Below are 18,857 nucleotides of genomic sequence, written 5' to 3' on the forward strand. Positions count from 1 at the left end.
TCTCAGCTAAAAACTTTGTCTATGTAACTCCTTCCATGGGTGATTGTTTCCAATTCTAAGAAGGGGCAAAGTGTCCACACTTTGGTCTTCGTTCTTCTTCAGTTTCATGTGTTTTGCAAATTGTATCTTATATCTCGCTATACTAAGTCTTAGTTGGGGGTTTTATTGCTACGATAAAACACTGCAACCAAAGCAACTTGGGACACAAAGGATTCATTTCACCTTACATCATGGTTCATTAAAGAAGAAAGTCAGAGAAGGAACTGAAGGCAGAAGCTGGAGGCAGGAACCGTAGCAGGGCCTGTGGAGGGATGCAGCTTACTGGCTGCTCCACATAGCTTGCTCAGCAGTAAGAAGTCAAGAATAAACTCTAGAAAAGGAGCAGCAGAGCCAAAGACATCCTAGCAGGCAGCAGCTTGTATTTCTCGTCTCCCTGGTATCCCCTCCACCTCAGGGTGAGCACTTCCAGAAAATTACTGATTTTCTTGGAAACCCATCAGACCCAGAATTTAGACTCTTTGTGTCTAAGATGCTAGGATATGAATAGAACCTCAAGGATCCCTAAAATTAAAAAAATACTAAAGGAAAGGGTAACAGCATTCTGCAAAGTCTCCCCTGGAAAGGAAATCATAAAGTTGTTTTATTCTGACCTAGCTAGTATGGACCACAACTTCCCATCCTTTATGGGAGCCCTGAACTAGCCCATCAGGAGTAAATCACCTCAAATTTCTCTATATTCCATTTTATTTATCGCTCACCACATACTAACTCTTTATGGCCCATCCGGAGGCCCTATCACCACTAAGATCCTATTTGGGAGGGTGGCTGTGGGTCAGTCCCTCCCAGAGCTAACAGAACCACCCTAGGTGCCCAACACAGAGGTGTCTAAGTGTGCTTTCTATTGCTGTGATGGAACACCAGGACCAAAACAACTTGGGGAGGAAAGAGTTTATTTCACCTTACAGTTTCACACCATAGTCTATCATCAAAGAAATCCAGAGCAGGAACCTAGCTGAGTCAGGAACTGATGCAGAAGCCATGGAGGAGTGCTGCCTACTAACAGGCTCACCAGCATTTGCTTGCTCAGCCTGCTTCCGTACACACCATCAGCTCAGGGACGGCACCACTCACAGTGAGCCTTGCCTTCCACGTCTGTCAGCAATCACAAACTGAGAACATGGCTGCACATTTGCCCACAGACAAGTTTGATGGAGGCCTTTTTGTTTTCAGTTGAAGTTCTCTCTTCCCAAATGACAGGGACTGCAGAGATGACCCTGGGGTTAAGAGCAGTGGCTGCTCTTTCAGAGAGCCTAAGCTTGATTCCCCAGCACCCATAGGGAGCTTCACAACCATGTGTGACTCCAGTCCAAGGGTGTCTGAAGCTCTCTCTGGCCTCTGAGGGCACTAGGCATACATATGGTAGAGAGATAGACATGCAGGCAAAACATTCAGACACATAATGCCTTAACTAAAAACTTTAAAAATTAAAAAAAAAATAGTCAGCACAAGAGAATAGATAAAGAAAAATTATTTTTCACCCATAAAAAAAAGAACAAAGTTATGTCATTTGTAAGAAAATGAACAAAACTGAAGAGAGACATAATTAGCAATTTAAGCCAATCTCACTAATGGATCCTAGATTTTATACAGATGTGCGCATGACATGAAAGTAGAGGATCGACTGTCTAGGGCGACAAAGGGGCTAGCAGAGCGAGGAGGAGCCAGGGAAGTGGGTGTGATATCCTCAACATACAATGTATACCTGTATACAATCAAATGCTTGGGTTACATCTTAAAGGAGAACAGGTCTCTGGCTATACTTGTTCCCTTTCCCAAACACTTCCAAATCGTGTGTCACCTGCCAAATCCCTCCTCCATACCCTCTAATGTCCCTAATTCTGTTTTTTTGTTTTTAAAAATGTCTTATATATTTTGAAAAATATATTTTCACTGAGTACAGAATTCCAGGTAGACCATTTTTAAACCATTATGAGGCTGCCACCCCATTTTCTTCTGGCTCACCCGGTTTCTGATAGTAAGTACCCTTGGTTTGTTTTAATGTGTGATAGATCCCTTGGATTTTGTGTTGTTTTCAGTGGATGGAATGTAAGATGTCTACTTGATTTATTTGTTTTGTTTTTTGTTTTGTTCTGACTTTTGTGGGTAGGTGCATTTAATGCCTGAAATTTTTGGATCTGTAGTTATTTATTTAGTTATTATATTTTGTTATTGTATTATTTAGTTAATATATTCAGATCTATAGTTATTTATTTAGTTATGTTATTTAGATATTGTATTTAGTTATTATATTATTTATATGATTTAGTTATTATATTTATTTAGTTATTGTTTCTTCAAACATCTTGTCTTCCCTACCCTCTCTGTCTTGTCCTCCCAGGATTACTGCAGGGCATACCATAGACTGGTTCACATTGCCCCCAACTCCTTTATCCTTCCTTGTATTTTTCCTAGGTGGTATGTTCTGGCCTGTCTTCAAGTTCACTCTGCTGTGAGGTTTCCTGGTCCCTCATGAACCTATAACAATCTTCATGTGTGGCTGCGCTCCTTTTAAGGACTGCTATTTGCTTTCTTCTTAGTGCTCCCCCCATCCCTCTCCTGGCTTTTTTCTTATAGCCTCTTCTCGCTTCTTTCTTATAGCTCCCACCCTTTCCAGCAACGACCCCTTAGATCTTAGGCTCTGTGCACCTTTTCCATTGTAGTCTTTAAATATTCACTTGTGTGGTGGTCACTCTTCCTTTCTGTGTGCCATTCTTATTGTGGACTGGCACCCTGAACACTGCCTGAGGTAGACGTGGACACACCTTTCTTTCTGCTGGGCTATAAAGTAGGGTTTAGGTGTGTGTCTCTTCTCGTCGGAAAGTAGGCTAACTTAGAAGCTGCTTGTCATAATGGCGTCCCTGGGGTACAAGGAGCTTCAAATATCTCTATTGTAACTGAGCAGGCACAGGTTCTAAAGGCCCTGCTTACAGGTTCTGATATGAGTGCCTTTCCAGCTCTTTTCCCTGAGCTAGAGGATTTTTTTCCTGCCATTTCATCCAGCTGTGGTAGATTTTCCTAGTGTCTTAAGTGCAGGTTTTTCATGCCCGTTTCTCTGCAAAATAAGACTTTTGTTCCGAAGGAGAGATGCAAAGGACCAGCCTGTGTGTCGATAGCCTCGTAGCCTTTTTGAATAGTTCTTTCCCTCCTCTGGGAAACACAAAGGAAACTCTCAAGAGTCTCCCTATCTTTCTAGGCAGTGGAGAAAAGGCTCTCACTGAGATATTTGGGTTCCCATGAGGCACCGGGGCTTCATCTTGCTCCTCCAGCCCTCATGCAACCTCCATCGACATCTCTATTACTCTGCCACGCTCTTGCCTCCGGGGTCTGGTGGCTTTCCCCATAGCTAAGCAAGCTCATCTCCTTGTATGTTCCTATTTCTCTAGATAACTGGGGCTAGGTGGTCATCTGCAACTTCATCTCTGTGGTGGACACAGCAGAGACTACCTCTGACCTGCCTGTTTACGTCCCTATTGTGCAGGAGGGTCACTTTTCTCAGCACGGCACACCTCCCCTTATGTTCATAATACACACCTTGAGCCTCGTCTTGATTTGGTTTCCATTGCTGTGATAAAGAGACTTGGAGGAGGCAAGTGTTTTTTTGGTTCACACTTTTATGTCACAGTCCATCACTGCGAGAAGCTGGGGAAAGGAACTCAGGCAGGAGTCTGGAGACAGGAACTGAAGCAGAGGCCATGGAGGAACACTGCTTTCAGATTTGCTCCTCATGACCTACTTAGCCTGCTTTCTTACACAACTCAGGACCAACTGCCCAGGGGTGGCACTGTACCTGGTGACCTGGGCCCTCCCACATCAATCATTCAGCAATAGAAAGCCCAGCAAACATGCTTGAGGGTCCAATCTGGTGGAGGCAATCCTTCAGTTGAGGGTTCCACTACCTAGGTAACTCTAGTTTGTATCAAGTTGACAAAAAACAAAATAACAAAACTGCACAACATGTATTATATGGGGGGGGGGAGATCTCATCTTATTTTTCTCTTCTATTTAAATTTGTGATCAATTGAAAGCATTCTAGATACCCCACATCTTCACTGAGTTTTGAGCGTGCAGATATGACGACTCTGTGGTTAAGAACACTTGCCGCTCTTGCAAAGAACCTAGATTCAGCTCCCAATCCACACACATGGCCTCTCAGTCATCTGTAGTTGCAGATCCAGGGGCCGATGCCCTGTACTGGCTTCCGCAGGTACGACACATAGATGATGCACATTAACCCATGTAAGCACACACATTTGTATAAATACATCTTTATTTTGCTCACTTGAAAGTATTCCAGGGACCCCACACCTTCCCTTAGCCTCCACTCTGAAACCTTTCAACCTACCTGGGGTTTGAAACAGCCTATCAGCTGGGCCCTCCACTCTGTTTCTGTTAGGCTAAGTTTTCCATTGGCCTTTGTTTTCAAAAGTGTTTCCTAATTTGTCTTTCCTATTGCTTCTTGGAACCTTTTAGGTTGTGGAGGTGCCACCTTTTTCCTTCCTACTTGTGAATAGCTGTTGTTGAGCTCGTCTTTATCTCTCGTACCTTGCCAAATGCAGCCAGCAGGCACTATAAGCCATCTCCACACTACCCTCAGGAGCTGTGTTTTTGTGTCCCATTTCCCAAATCACCACACGTGACAGCCACGCCAAATGCTTTGCCATATTCCAACGCTCTGTTCCTTCTGCCCAGCTTCCACAGCATCCTGGATCTGGAACATCCCCAAAGACCATGTGCAAAGAGTTTGTTCCCCCAGACAATAGCATTACTGTGAGATGATGGAGTCTTTAGTAGGTGAAGCCTATTGTGAGGAAGTTAGGTCATCGGGGGTGCTCTAGTCTGCTTTCTATTGCCATGATAAATATCATGACCAATAGCAACTCAGGGAAGAGAAGGTTTTTCTTTTCCTTTCTTTGCTTCTTTCTTTCTTCCTTTTTGTTTTTTTGTTTTGATGGGTTTTTTTTTTTTTTAAGACATGGTTTCTTTGTGTAATAGTCCTGGGTGTCCTAGAACTCTCTGTAGACCAGGCTGGCCTCAAACTCACAGAGCTCTGCTTACCTGTGCCTCCTGAGTGCTGGGATTAATGCTGTGTGCCACCATGCCCCACTGGTTGTGTGTCAGTTACATTGTTGGTTTTTGTTGTGTGTGTTTGTTGTTGCTGCTGTTGTTTGCTTTTCGTTTTGGTTTCTCAGAACTGAGGACTAAACCTGGCCCTTTGGCTTGCTAGGCAATCACTCTAACACTGAGCTAAATCCCCAACACCCAAGATTTTTTACCCATCTTTCAGCTCCCTAGTCATATTCCATTACTGAGGGAAGTCAGAGCAAGAACTAAGTAGCAGGGCAGGAACCTTGGAGGCAGGAGCTGAAGCAGAAGTCATAGAGGAAGGGTGCTTAATGGCTTGCTCAGCCTGCTTTCTTATGCTACCAGGACTACCTTCTGTCGTTGTTAGGGTTTGCATTGCTCAGAAGAGACACCATGTTCAAGGAAACTGTTGTAAGGGACAACATTTAATTGGGGCTGGCTTACAGGTTCAAAGGTTCAATCCATTATCATCATGGCAGGAAGCATGGCAGCATCCAAGCAGACACAGTACGGGAGAAGTTCTACATCTTAATCCGACTGCAGCCAGGAGAGACTGTCTCTAGCCAGACTTGAGCATATAGATGAGACCTCAAAGCTCATCCCCAGAGTGACATACTTTCTCTAACAAGGCCACACCTCCTAACAGTACCACTCCCTATGTGCCAAGCATATTCAAACCACCACACCTTCTCATGGTGGAAAGCAAAAGCTGACAACTACAGGAGACATGTCCCTGTAAGGGATAAGTGGGACTCTTGTCTCCTTCTCTTCTTCTTCCTGATTCTACGCTGTTATGAGGTGCACAGGTCTCCACCATACCTGCTTTATAATACACTAGGTCACCATACACCAGAACTAACTGTGCTGAGTAACTATAAAATGAATCCTCAACCATTAGAGAATAGTAAATCTTTCTTCCTTGTAAGTTTACAGTCTCTGGCATTTTATCACAGTATTAAGAATCAAACTAGCATCCTACCTAACTATAGTCAACGCTCCATGTATTTTAGGTTTGGATTTTTTTCTGATACGGACTTCCACATCAGTCAAGGAGGCTGTGCTGTGTGATTTCCTTACTTCCATCATGGGTAGCTGGATGAGGGCTTTGCTCTGGCCCCCACTCAGAACTTCAAGTGATTTTTGGCCTACTATTTCATGCAACAGACAGAATCAAAGGCATCACACACCTTAGTACTTTCATGTCTCAGCACAAGACCCCTACTGTCCCCTCATCCACTTCTCACTCAAACACTTGGGACTGCATTGTAGTCTTGCCTCTGGAAGTAGAATTGTGTCCAATCAGAACTCCACATTCCCCTGACCCTGGAGACTTGCTCAGAGGGGAGCTTGTAACCAAAGTTAGTTCAGTGAGGTTTACACACCTGAGCCCCCTTTGCAGTACCATGACAATATCCCTCTCTAGTGGTCTAGGAACTGTGAGGATGCAATCATAGCTTTGACAGGAGCTACTGAGTACCCAAAGTATCTCCTGACAGTGTCTCTACTAAAACTCAAGGTAGAGGAGATGAGGGAAGAGGAACGTGAGAGGAAGAGAGTAGTCTCTGAGCACAGCATCTCCTGGTCCACTGAAAGACTTTTGGCTACAGTAAATTTCTTTTCAGCCCCAGTCGGATGCTGTTAGATACACCTGCTAGAATCTTGAGCCACATTCTGCTATTCTGGAGTATGGTCCGTTCAGTCAGTGTTCACGCCTGGCACCTTCCATGTCCCCACCAGCATCTTCTGAGGAGACCATCTTAGAAAAGCAGAGAGAGAGAGCAACCTCCCACGTGCCCTGGATAGAGCAAGCAGGTCAAAGGTCCCGTGTGATAGATATGCAAGATCAACCTGAGGCCATCAGGTTTAAAAGGTACCCAATCAATAGGAAGTCATTAAAAATCAATCCTCTGGCAATGAAGGTTCCCACTTGCTCACCCTAGCTTGCCTCTGGCAGTCTCTAATGCTGGAGTTATTTCCCATTGATATTCACAGCATATGCCAATTTAAATTTATTGAAGCACTTCATGTTTGGGTTTTTTTTTTTAAGTGCTTAAATTTGGAAAAGATGAGCTTTATGGGCCAGGATAGTGAAGAATGACCAGAAGTGTTAAAAAATGGGATGCACTTTTTGTCATTTACAAAAGGTTAAAGAGTGGGGTTTATGAAATTCTCAATGATTTAGAATCACAAGTTCTCTTTAGTTCAGGGCAGTATCAGAATCTGAGAATCCCTGGAAATGTGGTGTTCAGGCTTCTCTAGAGTAACAGAACTAATAAGATGCATGCACACATGCACGTGCACACGCACACGCACACACACACACACACACACACACACACATACGTTGATGTATGTTGATTTTATATATATGTGTGTGTGTGTGTGTGTGTGTGTGTGTGTGTGTGTGTGTGTATCACAGGATTTTTTTTTTTACAGTAGCTTACAGAATGTGGTCCAGCTAGTCCAACAGTGTCTGTCTCCCAACAGAAAGTTCAAGAGTCCACGAGGACCGGTACGTGCTGGTCTTCAGTGTACACTGGGATCCTGAAGAAGTAGACTGTAAAGCCACTGAAGAGATGGACTCACGGGTAACAGCAAAACAGCAAGCAAACAGCTTCCTTCTTCCATGTCCTTTATATAGTCTACCATGAGAAGGTATGGCCCAGATTTAGGGTGGATCTTCCAACCTTGAGTAATCTGGATTCAAGATTTGTCTTCCCACCTCAAAATATCCAACCAGCTAACAATCCCTCACAGGTGTGCCCAGCCACTTGGGTTTTTAGTTCATTCTAGCTGAGGTCAAGTTGACAACCAAGAATGGCTATCATACATGGTTTACCCTCTGGCTTGCCCAAAGTGGTCCTCAAAACTTAGACCTCTCCCCCCCCCCAGGGAGTCACCTAAAAGAGCATTTAAAAGTCAATTCAAGGTTTCTTTTAAATTTACTTATTTAATTTACAAGCAATGTGGGTTTTCTGTAAGCATGATATTACGGTGATTCCAAATATTTAGCAGAACTCACATTCTTAAAAGAATTCCACTCTGTCAAATTAAAACGCATTTAAAAAATTTTTGAAGTGATTTTAATTGGTCTTCTCTTCAGGCTGGAGGGAAAAAAACATCTTACTTCACTTTTAAGAACATTAATTTTTTGTTTTGCCCTACTTGTTAAAGACGCACGTGTAAAGTTAGTGTAATCAGCGCAGTGATTTCAGGAATCTTAATCTCACACAGTAAACATTGATCAACCTGCAGAACGTCAGAGTGCTGGGAGCAGGCGAGAGTGATACTGCTTCCTCACTGGGGCGGAAGCACCCATCTGCTTCACAGAGGACCAGGATACTCAGACAGCCACGGATGAAGCAGGACGCTGCCTTTCTCTGGAGCAAGGAGATGTAGGAGGATCTGCAGGGGGCTTGAAGGCACTGCGGGTGAGCTTCCTCTTCCCACGCGGCTTGGGCTGAGTTTGGCTTTCTGTATCCACACTCTGTCTTTGAACTTTACCTATAGTAACTCATCATGAGGCTCCCTGGTCCTGAACATGACTTAGCACAGGTGCTGGCCTACATTTGCTGATCTTGTCCTTAAAGAGAGAGAAGAGACAGAGAGAGAGAGAGAGAGAGAGAGAGAGAGAGAGAGAGAGAGAGAGAGAGAGAGAGAAGAATCATATCTGATGACCTGAGTTTCATTCCCAAGACTCGTATGATGGATGAGAAAATAGATGCCACAAAATTATCCTCTGACCTCTGCTCATTGGCCAACACACACACACAATTAATTTCTTTAAAAAAAAAAAAACACACGTGTTCCATGGGTGATCAAAAATGTTGCACAAAAGAATTAAGGTACGTTAAAGAGAGAGAGAAAGAGAGATTTGTCCCATGTGGAGTAACTGTCAACTCTCCGTGCCTGAATAACTTACCAACTATTATTTATTCATTCATTGATTTGATTTTTGAGAGTCTTTGCTATCAGCTTGGGCTGACCTAGAACTCGTGATGTAGTTCAAAAAGAGCTGAATTCCTAATCCTCTTGCCTCTACCTAAAGAGCGCTGAGTTAGAGGCATGCGCTGAGTTAGAGGCATGCGCCAACGTGCTTGGCTCTGTGCCTGGGATTTCCCTCCTGGTTTGTGCTTCATCTTAAACTCCCACGGGTTTTTGGAAGCATGGATCTGTCTCACGAGGGCTCAGCACCTCACAGACACTAAGATCCCTCCTTTGTTTGGCTTCCTCAGCAAAGAGATCTCCTGTCATCCATGGGAGTGGCGTCCAGGAGGGTGGGGACTTAGGAGTCTCCCACCTGGGAGCTAGGGAGCCAGGGAGCCACCAGCCTCTTGTTTCTTACCACCAGATCCTTGAGCTGCCTGTTGATAGGACAGGAAGGGAAAGGAAATTACATCCAGTGAGTCACTTTATCAAGAAAATTCCTTAAGAAATTGGTTGCTACCTGCAGATAACAACTGGTTTGTTAGCTAATAGCCAGGGGCAAAGCCAAGGCCGGTAACAGCTCCAGCTGTCCAGTCGTTAACTGCAGTAAAGGCCGATTCTGAGGTGGTTATTGCTGTGATAAAATGTCCTCAAAAGATTATAACAGCAATAGTGTATAGGAGGAAAAAAAGTCTTAGTGGCCCTGGTATGACTGAATGGCTGCGTTTGAAAAATTGGCCGTTCCCCGGCGGTTCATAACCGATTTTCCACCAGTCAAAAGCAAGTTGTGCTCTGTTAGGTTTATTGTACAAGGCAATAAAAATATTGGCCAGGTTAAACTGTCAGCGTGCTATGGCATTAACCATTCTTTTACTGTGTTTAATTTAAGCGTTACGATGATTCATTATGGAAGAACGTGTCCCATGCAAATGAACAGACATCGAGTGTCAAAAATATGCACGGTGTTTTTTTAAAGCAAAATTAATTTTTATTTGACAGCTTCTGTGGGCGGAAGGACATCGGAGATGTGACAAAAAGTGTGCAGAACTTATACTTTTTTTAAATTGCCATGGCATCTCTGAGAGGTTGAGTCGTGACAGTGCTAGTTCCCCTGGGGTGTCTGCCTGCTGTGTGTTAAATAAAGTGTCTGCTTGGGGCACGTGTTACCCAACAGATGCCTTCTAGAGGTTCACGGCTCAGGGATATACCTGGTGGTCCTGGTGCCAGGTGAATTCTTGCCTCACAAACCTGGGCCTTTTGCTCTTCCGGAGATCTTCCACACATCTGGTGCCAAATGACCCTGGTGTGGCCTGACTCAAGGTTGACCTGTCAGATCAGGCTGGTGGGAAAGCTTCCAGGAACAGCTGTGACCTTCTAGGAAGGGCCAGCCAGCAGTCAAGGTAACAGATGACCGGGATCCACCTGCTTGTAAGGGAGTCAAGAGTCTACCTTGAGGCTAGGATCTTCTCTGCAGGGCTTCCTGCAACCCTATTAGCTATGGGACGTTATTATCAAAACCTATGGGTGCTCAAGCTAGTTGCTTGCTGTCTAAATCAAGGATATGGCTGCCACTGGACATGAGGGCATTAGATAAGTAGCTAACATGACCCTGACCAGGAGAGAAACGTCTACACTCTGTTCTATCCACTCCTTCCCATGGCACATAACCCTTTGTGTCTCAGATAAGAACAAGCTATTGACAGCTCTTGCTGCCCACCCTTACCACTGTTCCTTGAGCAAACAAACAAACAAAAAGGTCCTCGTCTGGTGCCCAGACACCACATGTAGTCAGTTCCCTTCAGAAGCAGGCAAGGTGAAAAGCCCCATGCTCTACCCATATGCACATCGTTTCTAGAGCCTCCTCAGAAACCTAGTCTGCCGGAGGGGTGCAACTGTGACTCTCCATCCAGGCCCCTGTGTGGGGCAACTTCCCATCATCACTAGGTTCTCTGTCCCTAAAACACTTGCATCCATCAGCTACCCAAGGGCAAGGTATTCGGCATCTGAGTAGAATGCTGGAGGTGTCCCAGAAGGGACCCCATGGGTGATCCTGTCAACAGGATCCAAACAGGCTCCCTGCTTTTTTATTCCCTCAAAGCACTCAGGCCAACCCAGGTTGTATACTGGGCTTAAAACGGCTCCTACTGGCTCCCTAGAAACTCCATCTACTTTTCTTCCAGGAGGCCACATGGTCCTATCTCCATCCTGCGCCAGCCCAGAAAACTCGGATTCCACAGCCTGGGAAGATCCTTTGAAGCATCTGGGCTCTGAGAAACAATGCCAACACACAGACACCCAAATATCCACACAGTTCATCCACCCACTCTCTCATCAAACACACACATACCGTATCGTATGTCCCAGCATCTTACTCAGCCAAGCCGCCATCGCAAAACCCTGTAGACTGGGGCTCAGGCACACCTATTCCTCTGAAAAGCAAAAAAAAAAAAGTCCAATATCAAAGTTCTGACAGACCTAGATGCCGGCTGTCTGAGAGGACTCCTCCCAGAATGACCCCCAGAGGCTCATAGATTAATACTTATTCCCTAGCTGATGGAACTGTTCTGGAAGGAGTAGATGGTATAGCCTTGTTGGAAGAAGTATGTCATGGAGGGCAGGCTTTGATATTTCAAAGGACATCGTTCCCAGTGTGCTCTTCCTGCCTCCCACTTGAAGTTTGAAAGCGTGAGCTCTCTGCTATCCCTGCCACCACGCCATTGCGCTGCCATCATGGATGCCAACCCTCTGAAACCTTAAGCCCTATTAAATACTGTCTCTTAGAAGTCACCTTGTTCGTGTTGTTTCGTTACAGCAATAGAACAGTAACTAAGACACAGATGAATGCTTTCTGGCTATGGCTTCTCATTTCAGGGACAGTGATCCTGTTCTTGGATCTGTTCTTATTGTTATAAAGGTCCCATGCCCATGATCACAACCTCTTCTAAGGTCAGTTACCTGCCATGGGCTCCACCCCCAAACCCCATTGCTCTGGGAGGAGGAGTTTCTGCATATGATTCTGGAAGACACCAACATTCAGTTCAGTATGTGTGTGTGTGTGTGCGCAATATCTGCACAGGTACATGTGCACACAACCATTCACAGTCACCTGCACATGTACACACTCACATGCATACCCATAAGATCATATGGGGACACACAGAGCTTGTACACATTCTCTGGTAAAATTGAGTCTTGTTTAATGAGCACAGGCCCTGCACTAAGCTGGAAAGATCAGTGTACACTCAGCTCCTTAGAAGCCCAGTTTTGGCAACACAGCACCCAATGAGCATGAGTTTACCAACTGCAATCCAGGTCTACTATGGCTGTGTGTTAACTGGCTTTTAGTCTGTGACAAATGCCTAAGAAAACCGACATAGGTTGTTAGTTGGGTTTTTTAAAGATTGATTGATTGATTGATTGATTGATTGATTGATTGATTGATTTAATGTATATGAATACACTTTATCTGTCTTCAGACACACCAGAGGAGGGCATCAGATCCCATTACAGATGGTTGTAAGCCACCATGTGGTGTCTGGGAATTGAACTCAGGACCTCTGGAAGAGCAGTCTAAACCAGTGAGCCATCTCTCCAGTCGCTGTTAGTATCTGTTTTAATCAGTGCTATAACTAACTACATGACAGAAAACACCTTGAGTGAGAGAGGTTTGCTCTGCTCATTGTTTGGAAGTGATTGCAGCCCATCCTATAAAGAAGGCTTGAGGGCAAGAGCCGTTTCAATCTGGGGCAAGCTGGGGCAGGAAGAAGAGCAGAGAATTGGGCTCAGCTGGCTTTCTCCTGACTTCATCTGTGTTTCATCCGTGCCTGTGTCCACATGTGTTTGCACATTCATACGTGTGTACCTGCACCTGGAGCCAAGAAGCATGATGGACAGATGGCAGAGCTGTGGCCACACTATTAGTTAGAAACTGACTCTGTTCTGCACATCAGTCTAGGAGAGGCAAGTGGCTGTGGCTCCTGAGACCTCTACCCTTAAGCTCTCAAGGACCACTGCATTCTCACCCCCAGCAGGCAAGTGGCTCATTGTTTGCTCCGTGACTTGAGGTAAAGCTGAGAATCCAGGGTGCCCACTCAGGTGCCTCTCATCCTCATCTCATTGGTAGTTTTACAGACCATGCTGTTTCCTTACCATAGAAGCTGCTAGAGCCTCTGCCCTGGTCCCTTCAGACCTCACTCTCCGGATAGTGCTCCCATGCACTGATGCTCTGTGTTCTCTAGCCATGTCTTCCCAGCAGAGCCAGTGTTCTGGAAGCCAAGCCTCCAGCCAGCTGGAAGAAGTACTGGTGAAGAACTGGGCAGTGACCACACCTCATAACTTGTGCTACAAGGGACCTTGGTGGCCCTGGGAGGTGGCCTTAGTCAAGTGATGCTACACATTTGCTCAGACCTCTACCAACTCAAAAAGAGCACACATCTTAGGCTGGCCTTTGCTCTGGCATCCCTTTCAAAGCACCTGTCACCCCTCCCTACATTTTTCTTTCACACACATACACACACACACAAGCACACACACACACGCACACACACACACACACACACACACATCATTTTGTGTCATGGATTGATTATAGCACTGTGTTTCCTGAAACTATATTGTACTTTGCAAACATAACACCAGGAAAAGATGAATGAAATGATATAAAACTCCTATTGTTTATTTTTATTCCTGGCCAACTCAGTGTTGTAGATGGGAAAGCACAGCCCTCGTCTGTATGATGTACTTCAGCACAGTGGCTTAGCACAATTGACTTCAAGAGCATGTCACCCACCAATATAACTAATTTTCTGTTTACACAGAGAAGCAAGAGTTAGTGTTATGTCCCCAAAGAAAGCTCATCCAGTTTCAGATTTAAAGCACCATTTCCCCCAGATCCTTGGGTGGCAAGCCTGTGCTTGCCTGCATCTCCACAAAAACCCACCAGGTCCCCATTCTCCTAAGTTCTCAAAGGCTGCGATTGACTAATTCTGTTCTTCTGTAATTGCTAAATCAAAAGAATTTATTATCCCTGAAACTTTAAATGGGAAGGAAATAAGAGGAGGAGGTTAGCACTGAACCTTCATAATGATAAAATTCAACCATGGTCAGCCGCCTGCAAACCGATAATCCCCATCTAGGAGAAGATGGCAAACGAGGGAGGTGGGCTGCTCTGAGCCGGCACAGCCACATTGCTCTTCCATTTGGCTCTAAGCAGCTGATGCGGGCTCCTTCTAGGAGGGAGAGAGCAGCTCGGGCTTTTCTGCTACCTGCTTAAATGGAACCTAATTCCTCTTATTTTGCTGTAATTAATTTGGCTTAATTCTCTCTCCCCTTGTTAGAGGCTTCTTGCCATATTCTGGGATTTTAAAGATCACCCTGGGATAGAAAGAAAGGGGAAGAGAGTGGGGGTGGGGGCAGGAGGGGAAAGAGGGGGAGAGTAGGAGGTGGAAGAGCTTAGCTTCACAGTATTCCCTCTGCAATCAGAAAGGCACCTCTTTGGGGTTGGGACCCCAGGCTCAGATGGGGCTAAAGCCAGTGCCTGACTAGGGCTGTATTCACCCACAGAGGTACTCCCAAGGCAGGGCCTGTGAAAATTAGTATTTTTGTGTCCAAGTTGAAATTCCCTGCTGAAGCCATACTGTACTGTCCTTGGTTCATGGGTTCCCCTTAGGAGGCCCAGAACTCCACAGCAGATCCAACCCACCCACAAGGATTGGACAAGTTGTAGTGAGCCCCCTCACAGACAGGTTGCCATACTAGGTCACCCAGGGCCTAGAGGTCACCATGTGAACCAGCAAAAAGCAGGCACATTCCCTATTCTCATACTAGGATTTAAAAAAAAAAAAAAACCCTCTATGAAATCACAAGGTCTTTCCGGAGCCCAGGTTATTAAGAGAGACAAGTCTGTTTCCTCCATCTTGTTCAGTTGCCTTCACTCGAGATGTGACCATGCCTCATAACTTCTGTCAGCACAGATTTGCCTGTGCGGTCCAGGTTTGGCCACGCCCCGCTTGGCCACGCCCCCGCTTGGCCTCATCCTCCCACAATGTTATCTCCAGAACAAGTAGCCTCTGCCCCCAACACACTCCTAATCTTATCTCAAGTCCACTTCTGCTGGTCAGCATGCCCAACCTGGTTTCCCAGCTGCCTAGCGCCTATTTGTTTTTAAATTTAAAAAGCTATTTATAAAAATTAACTTTGGGTGCACACGTATTTTTGTGTGCGCATGTGTAGGAGGGGTTTAGGCACAATGGCCTGAGCCTGTGCGCACCGGGAGAGCCAGAGGAGAGCATCCAGTGCCCTTCTCTCACTCTCCACCTTATTCCTTGGAAGGCAGAGTCTCCCTCTAAACCTGGAGCTTGCATTGCCTAGCTGGGCAGCAGCCAGCAAGCCCCAGTGATCCATCCCTCTGCCTCTGGGGTTACAGATGTGAGACAGACTGCAGCAGGCTTGTTCCAGGGATGCTGGGATCAGAACTCTTTCATAATAAGCACTCTCAACCACTGAACCATCTCTCCAGCTGCAGGATTTTACTAGTGTATAGTCATAAATATATATGGCTATATACAAATATAAGTCACAAGGATAAGACAATGACTTTCAAGGGACATTATTGCTCATGTATGCCGTGTACTTGCTCACCCCATTCTTCTTATGTCTCTCCCCTCCTTGAGCCCTCACTCTTCCACAGTAGCTTCCCTTCCACTTCTATGCCTTGTCTCTGTTTTTTTTTTTTTTCTTCTAAAGCTGGACTCTAAATATGAGGGAAAACACAAGTCTCCCTGAGTCTAGCTTATTTTGTTCAACATCATGATTTCCGGCTCCAACTGTTTTCCTGAAAAAATAAAATGACATGATTGCCTTCTTCTTCGTGGCTGAATAAAATTCTGTTTATATTTATGCTGCATTTCCTGCACCAGCCCTTGAGCACTTAGGTCGGTTCTGTGACTTGACTTTGGTAGGTTGTGCAGCAATCGGCATGAGAGCGCACACATCTCTGGTGTCGCGTGCCTTCTGTTCCTTCAGGCACATGTCTGAGACAGGATAGTTGGGTCATGGTGTTCCCTGGCGTCTTGGTTACTCATCTTATGGTTGCAACAATAAACTACCCTGCAGGAGTAACCAGGGTACAGTCCAACATGGTGGGAGGTCATGATGAAGAACCCGCAACAGCGAGCCACATTCATCCACAGTCAGGAAGCAGAGAGAAATGAGTGCTCTTTCTCTGCTCACTTTCTCTTTTTTTCTTTAACTCCAGCCCATAGGAAGTTACCTTCCACAATTAAGTTGGGCCTTCCAGCTTCACTTAACCTAATCTACATGGTCTTCATAGGCAACCAGAGTCTTGCCTCCTTGGTAATTCTAGATCCAGTCAAGCCAACAGTATGAACGTCATGGGTCTCTGAGACCTGCCAGAGTTCTAGGGACTTAGCAAGTTAATCAAAGGACTGAAGAAGTTTGCACAGTTGACAGCTAAAGGTTTGATTCCAAAGACAGCCATCCTTCTCATCTATCCATCTATTCATTCATTCATCCACCCAACATCCATTCCATCCATCCATCCCATCCATCCCTATATCCATCCATCTATCCCATCTATCCCATCTATCCCATCCACCCATCTGCCAATCCATTCCATCCATCCATCCCATCTATCCATCTACCCCACCCATCCATCCATCCATCCATCCATCCCATCTCTCCAGGCTCAGGCAAGATGACTCAGGACCCCTACATTCTTTTCTGGACATCTTTTACATGAGTTTAGGAAGAGGGAGGAGATGATTCCTGGGGTCAGGATTGGTTGGATCCTTACCCTGACTGACAGATGAGCTGTTACGTAAGTTCAAACAACCTGTACAGGAATAAACATACATTCCATAATTTTAAGCCACACAGAAGATGATGGTAAATAGAAGGATTTCCTGAAAAGTCATTTCAAGGGCAGATTATTTCTCCCTGTGCTTAATATACCCAACCCTGGCTGATTTGAGCAGACCTTGTTTAACTCTCTACCCGAAGTGCCTGACCACAAATTACCCTCAGGAGTCTGGGATGTTGCAGGTTGTGCCTGCTCCCAGGACATAATTTTCCAAAGATTGTTCCCTACACTGCCTGTCTATGTGTATCTGTTTTTAGACTTTTGAGGAACCTGCAGACAGAGTTCTGTAACTGGCCAATGGAGTTTGTATTTTTTCCCCACTGTGTATAAGGTTCCTCTTTCCCCACATCCTCATAAGTACAGGCTGTAATTTGCTTTCTTGAAGAATTCTGACTGGAGTTGGGAGGGATCTCAATGTAGCTTGGATGTATACTTCTTTGATAGCCTCCATGTCTTTGAAAGAGGCCACTGGAGACTGTGAGGTGCTTGGGGCGGGGGTTGGGGGGAAGGCGCTGCAGACATCTGCAGGTGGGAATCAGTTTCTCTATGCAAACCAATGTGGAGCAGCAGTGCTGATGGAACTTGGCAGAAAGCACCAGGAAAGGAGGGTGAGCTGATGGTTTGGAGGGAAGATCCGACAGCTCCCTACTTCCTTCACCTCCCACTTATCCTTCTAGGAAACCCTAGGCACCTTCTCCACTCTCTCAACTTCCATCAAACCACATTAGACTATGTGAGCATCTGCTGGGCATCTCCCAAGGTCTCTAAATGGAAAGTTCTACCCTCTCCTTCATCCTTGACACAACCACAGCCTTGTTATCTACTTTCATAGCCCCATGTCCACTCTGCTGCAGGGGCTCCACCCTCTCTGTCACCTAGATAAAGTCCTCACTGTCTTATGGACACCTGAACACCCGTGGTCTCTGGTGACTCCATCTACCTTCTTGGAAATGGACAGTAATGGCTGTCCTTTAATTGTGTGATTAGCTGACTAATATTTCTGCCTCTATATTTCTTAGCCCAGGGCCTACAATAGGGCCTGACAAGGAGAAGTTACTCAATACAATTAACTTTAAAATCTATTGGCACAATGACTGTTAGAAAATAAGAAAATATTTGCAACATAGATGATGAAGAAGTCTCTGATACTGGGATGGTTCTATCAATATACAAGTATGTTAAACGACTTGTGTGGGGGCTGGAGAGATGCCTCAGTGGTTAAAAGCCCATGCTGCTTTTGCAGAGGACTCAATCCCTAGCACCCATGTGGTAGCTTACAACCATCTGTAACCCTAGTTCCAGGAGATCCTACGGGCATTCACAACTCGTACATACATGCAGGCAAAAATGCATACACATGAAGTAAAATAAACAAATCCTTTTTGGGTTTTGAGGAAAGGGTTTATTTCACTTATATTCCCATACACAACCCATCATCAAGTGGCATTAGGGTAGGAACTCGAAAAAATATGGACCGCTTCCTGAATTTGCGTGTCATCCTTGCGCAGGGGCCATGCTAATCTTCTCTGTATCGTTCCAATTTTAGTATATGTGCTGCCAAAGTGAGCACACGATTCTTTTAAAAAGTTACCTTGTGCCACTTTTCAAAAGTTTATTTATATATTTATATAAATATATTATATATTATATAAACATATATACATGTTTATTTTTATATTACGTGGTAAGTGGTTTTGCTTGCATGAAAGTCAGCACCATGTACATGCAGTGCCCACAGAGGCCAAAGGAGGGCCTCAGATCCCCTACAATTGGAGTTACAGACAGTTATGGGACACCATCTGGACCCTTGGAATTGAACCCAGGTTCTGCATAAGAACAGCCAGTGCTCTTAACCAGTGAGCCATTTCTCCAGCCCACTTTGGTAGCAATTTGATAAAACACCTGACAG

General features: G+C 45.2%; 1 non-coding gene across 1 annotated transcript; it reads right to left on the reverse strand.

Annotated features, from left to right (window-relative positions):
* Window positions 1-18,411: 18,411 nt before the first annotated feature.
* On the reverse strand, window positions 18,412-18,518 carry LOC115031688. The gene has a single exon (XR_003837347.1). It is a non-coding gene; the product is annotated as a U6 spliceosomal RNA (small nuclear RNA).
* Between the last annotated feature and the right edge of the window lie 339 nt (window positions 18,519-18,857).

The sequence above is a fragment of the Mus caroli genome, chromosome 7, assembly GCF_900094665.2.
Source record: "Mus caroli chromosome 7, CAROLI_EIJ_v1.1, whole genome shotgun sequence".
In the NCBI taxonomy this organism is placed as follows: Eukaryota; Metazoa; Chordata; class Mammalia; order Rodentia; family Muridae; genus Mus; species Mus caroli.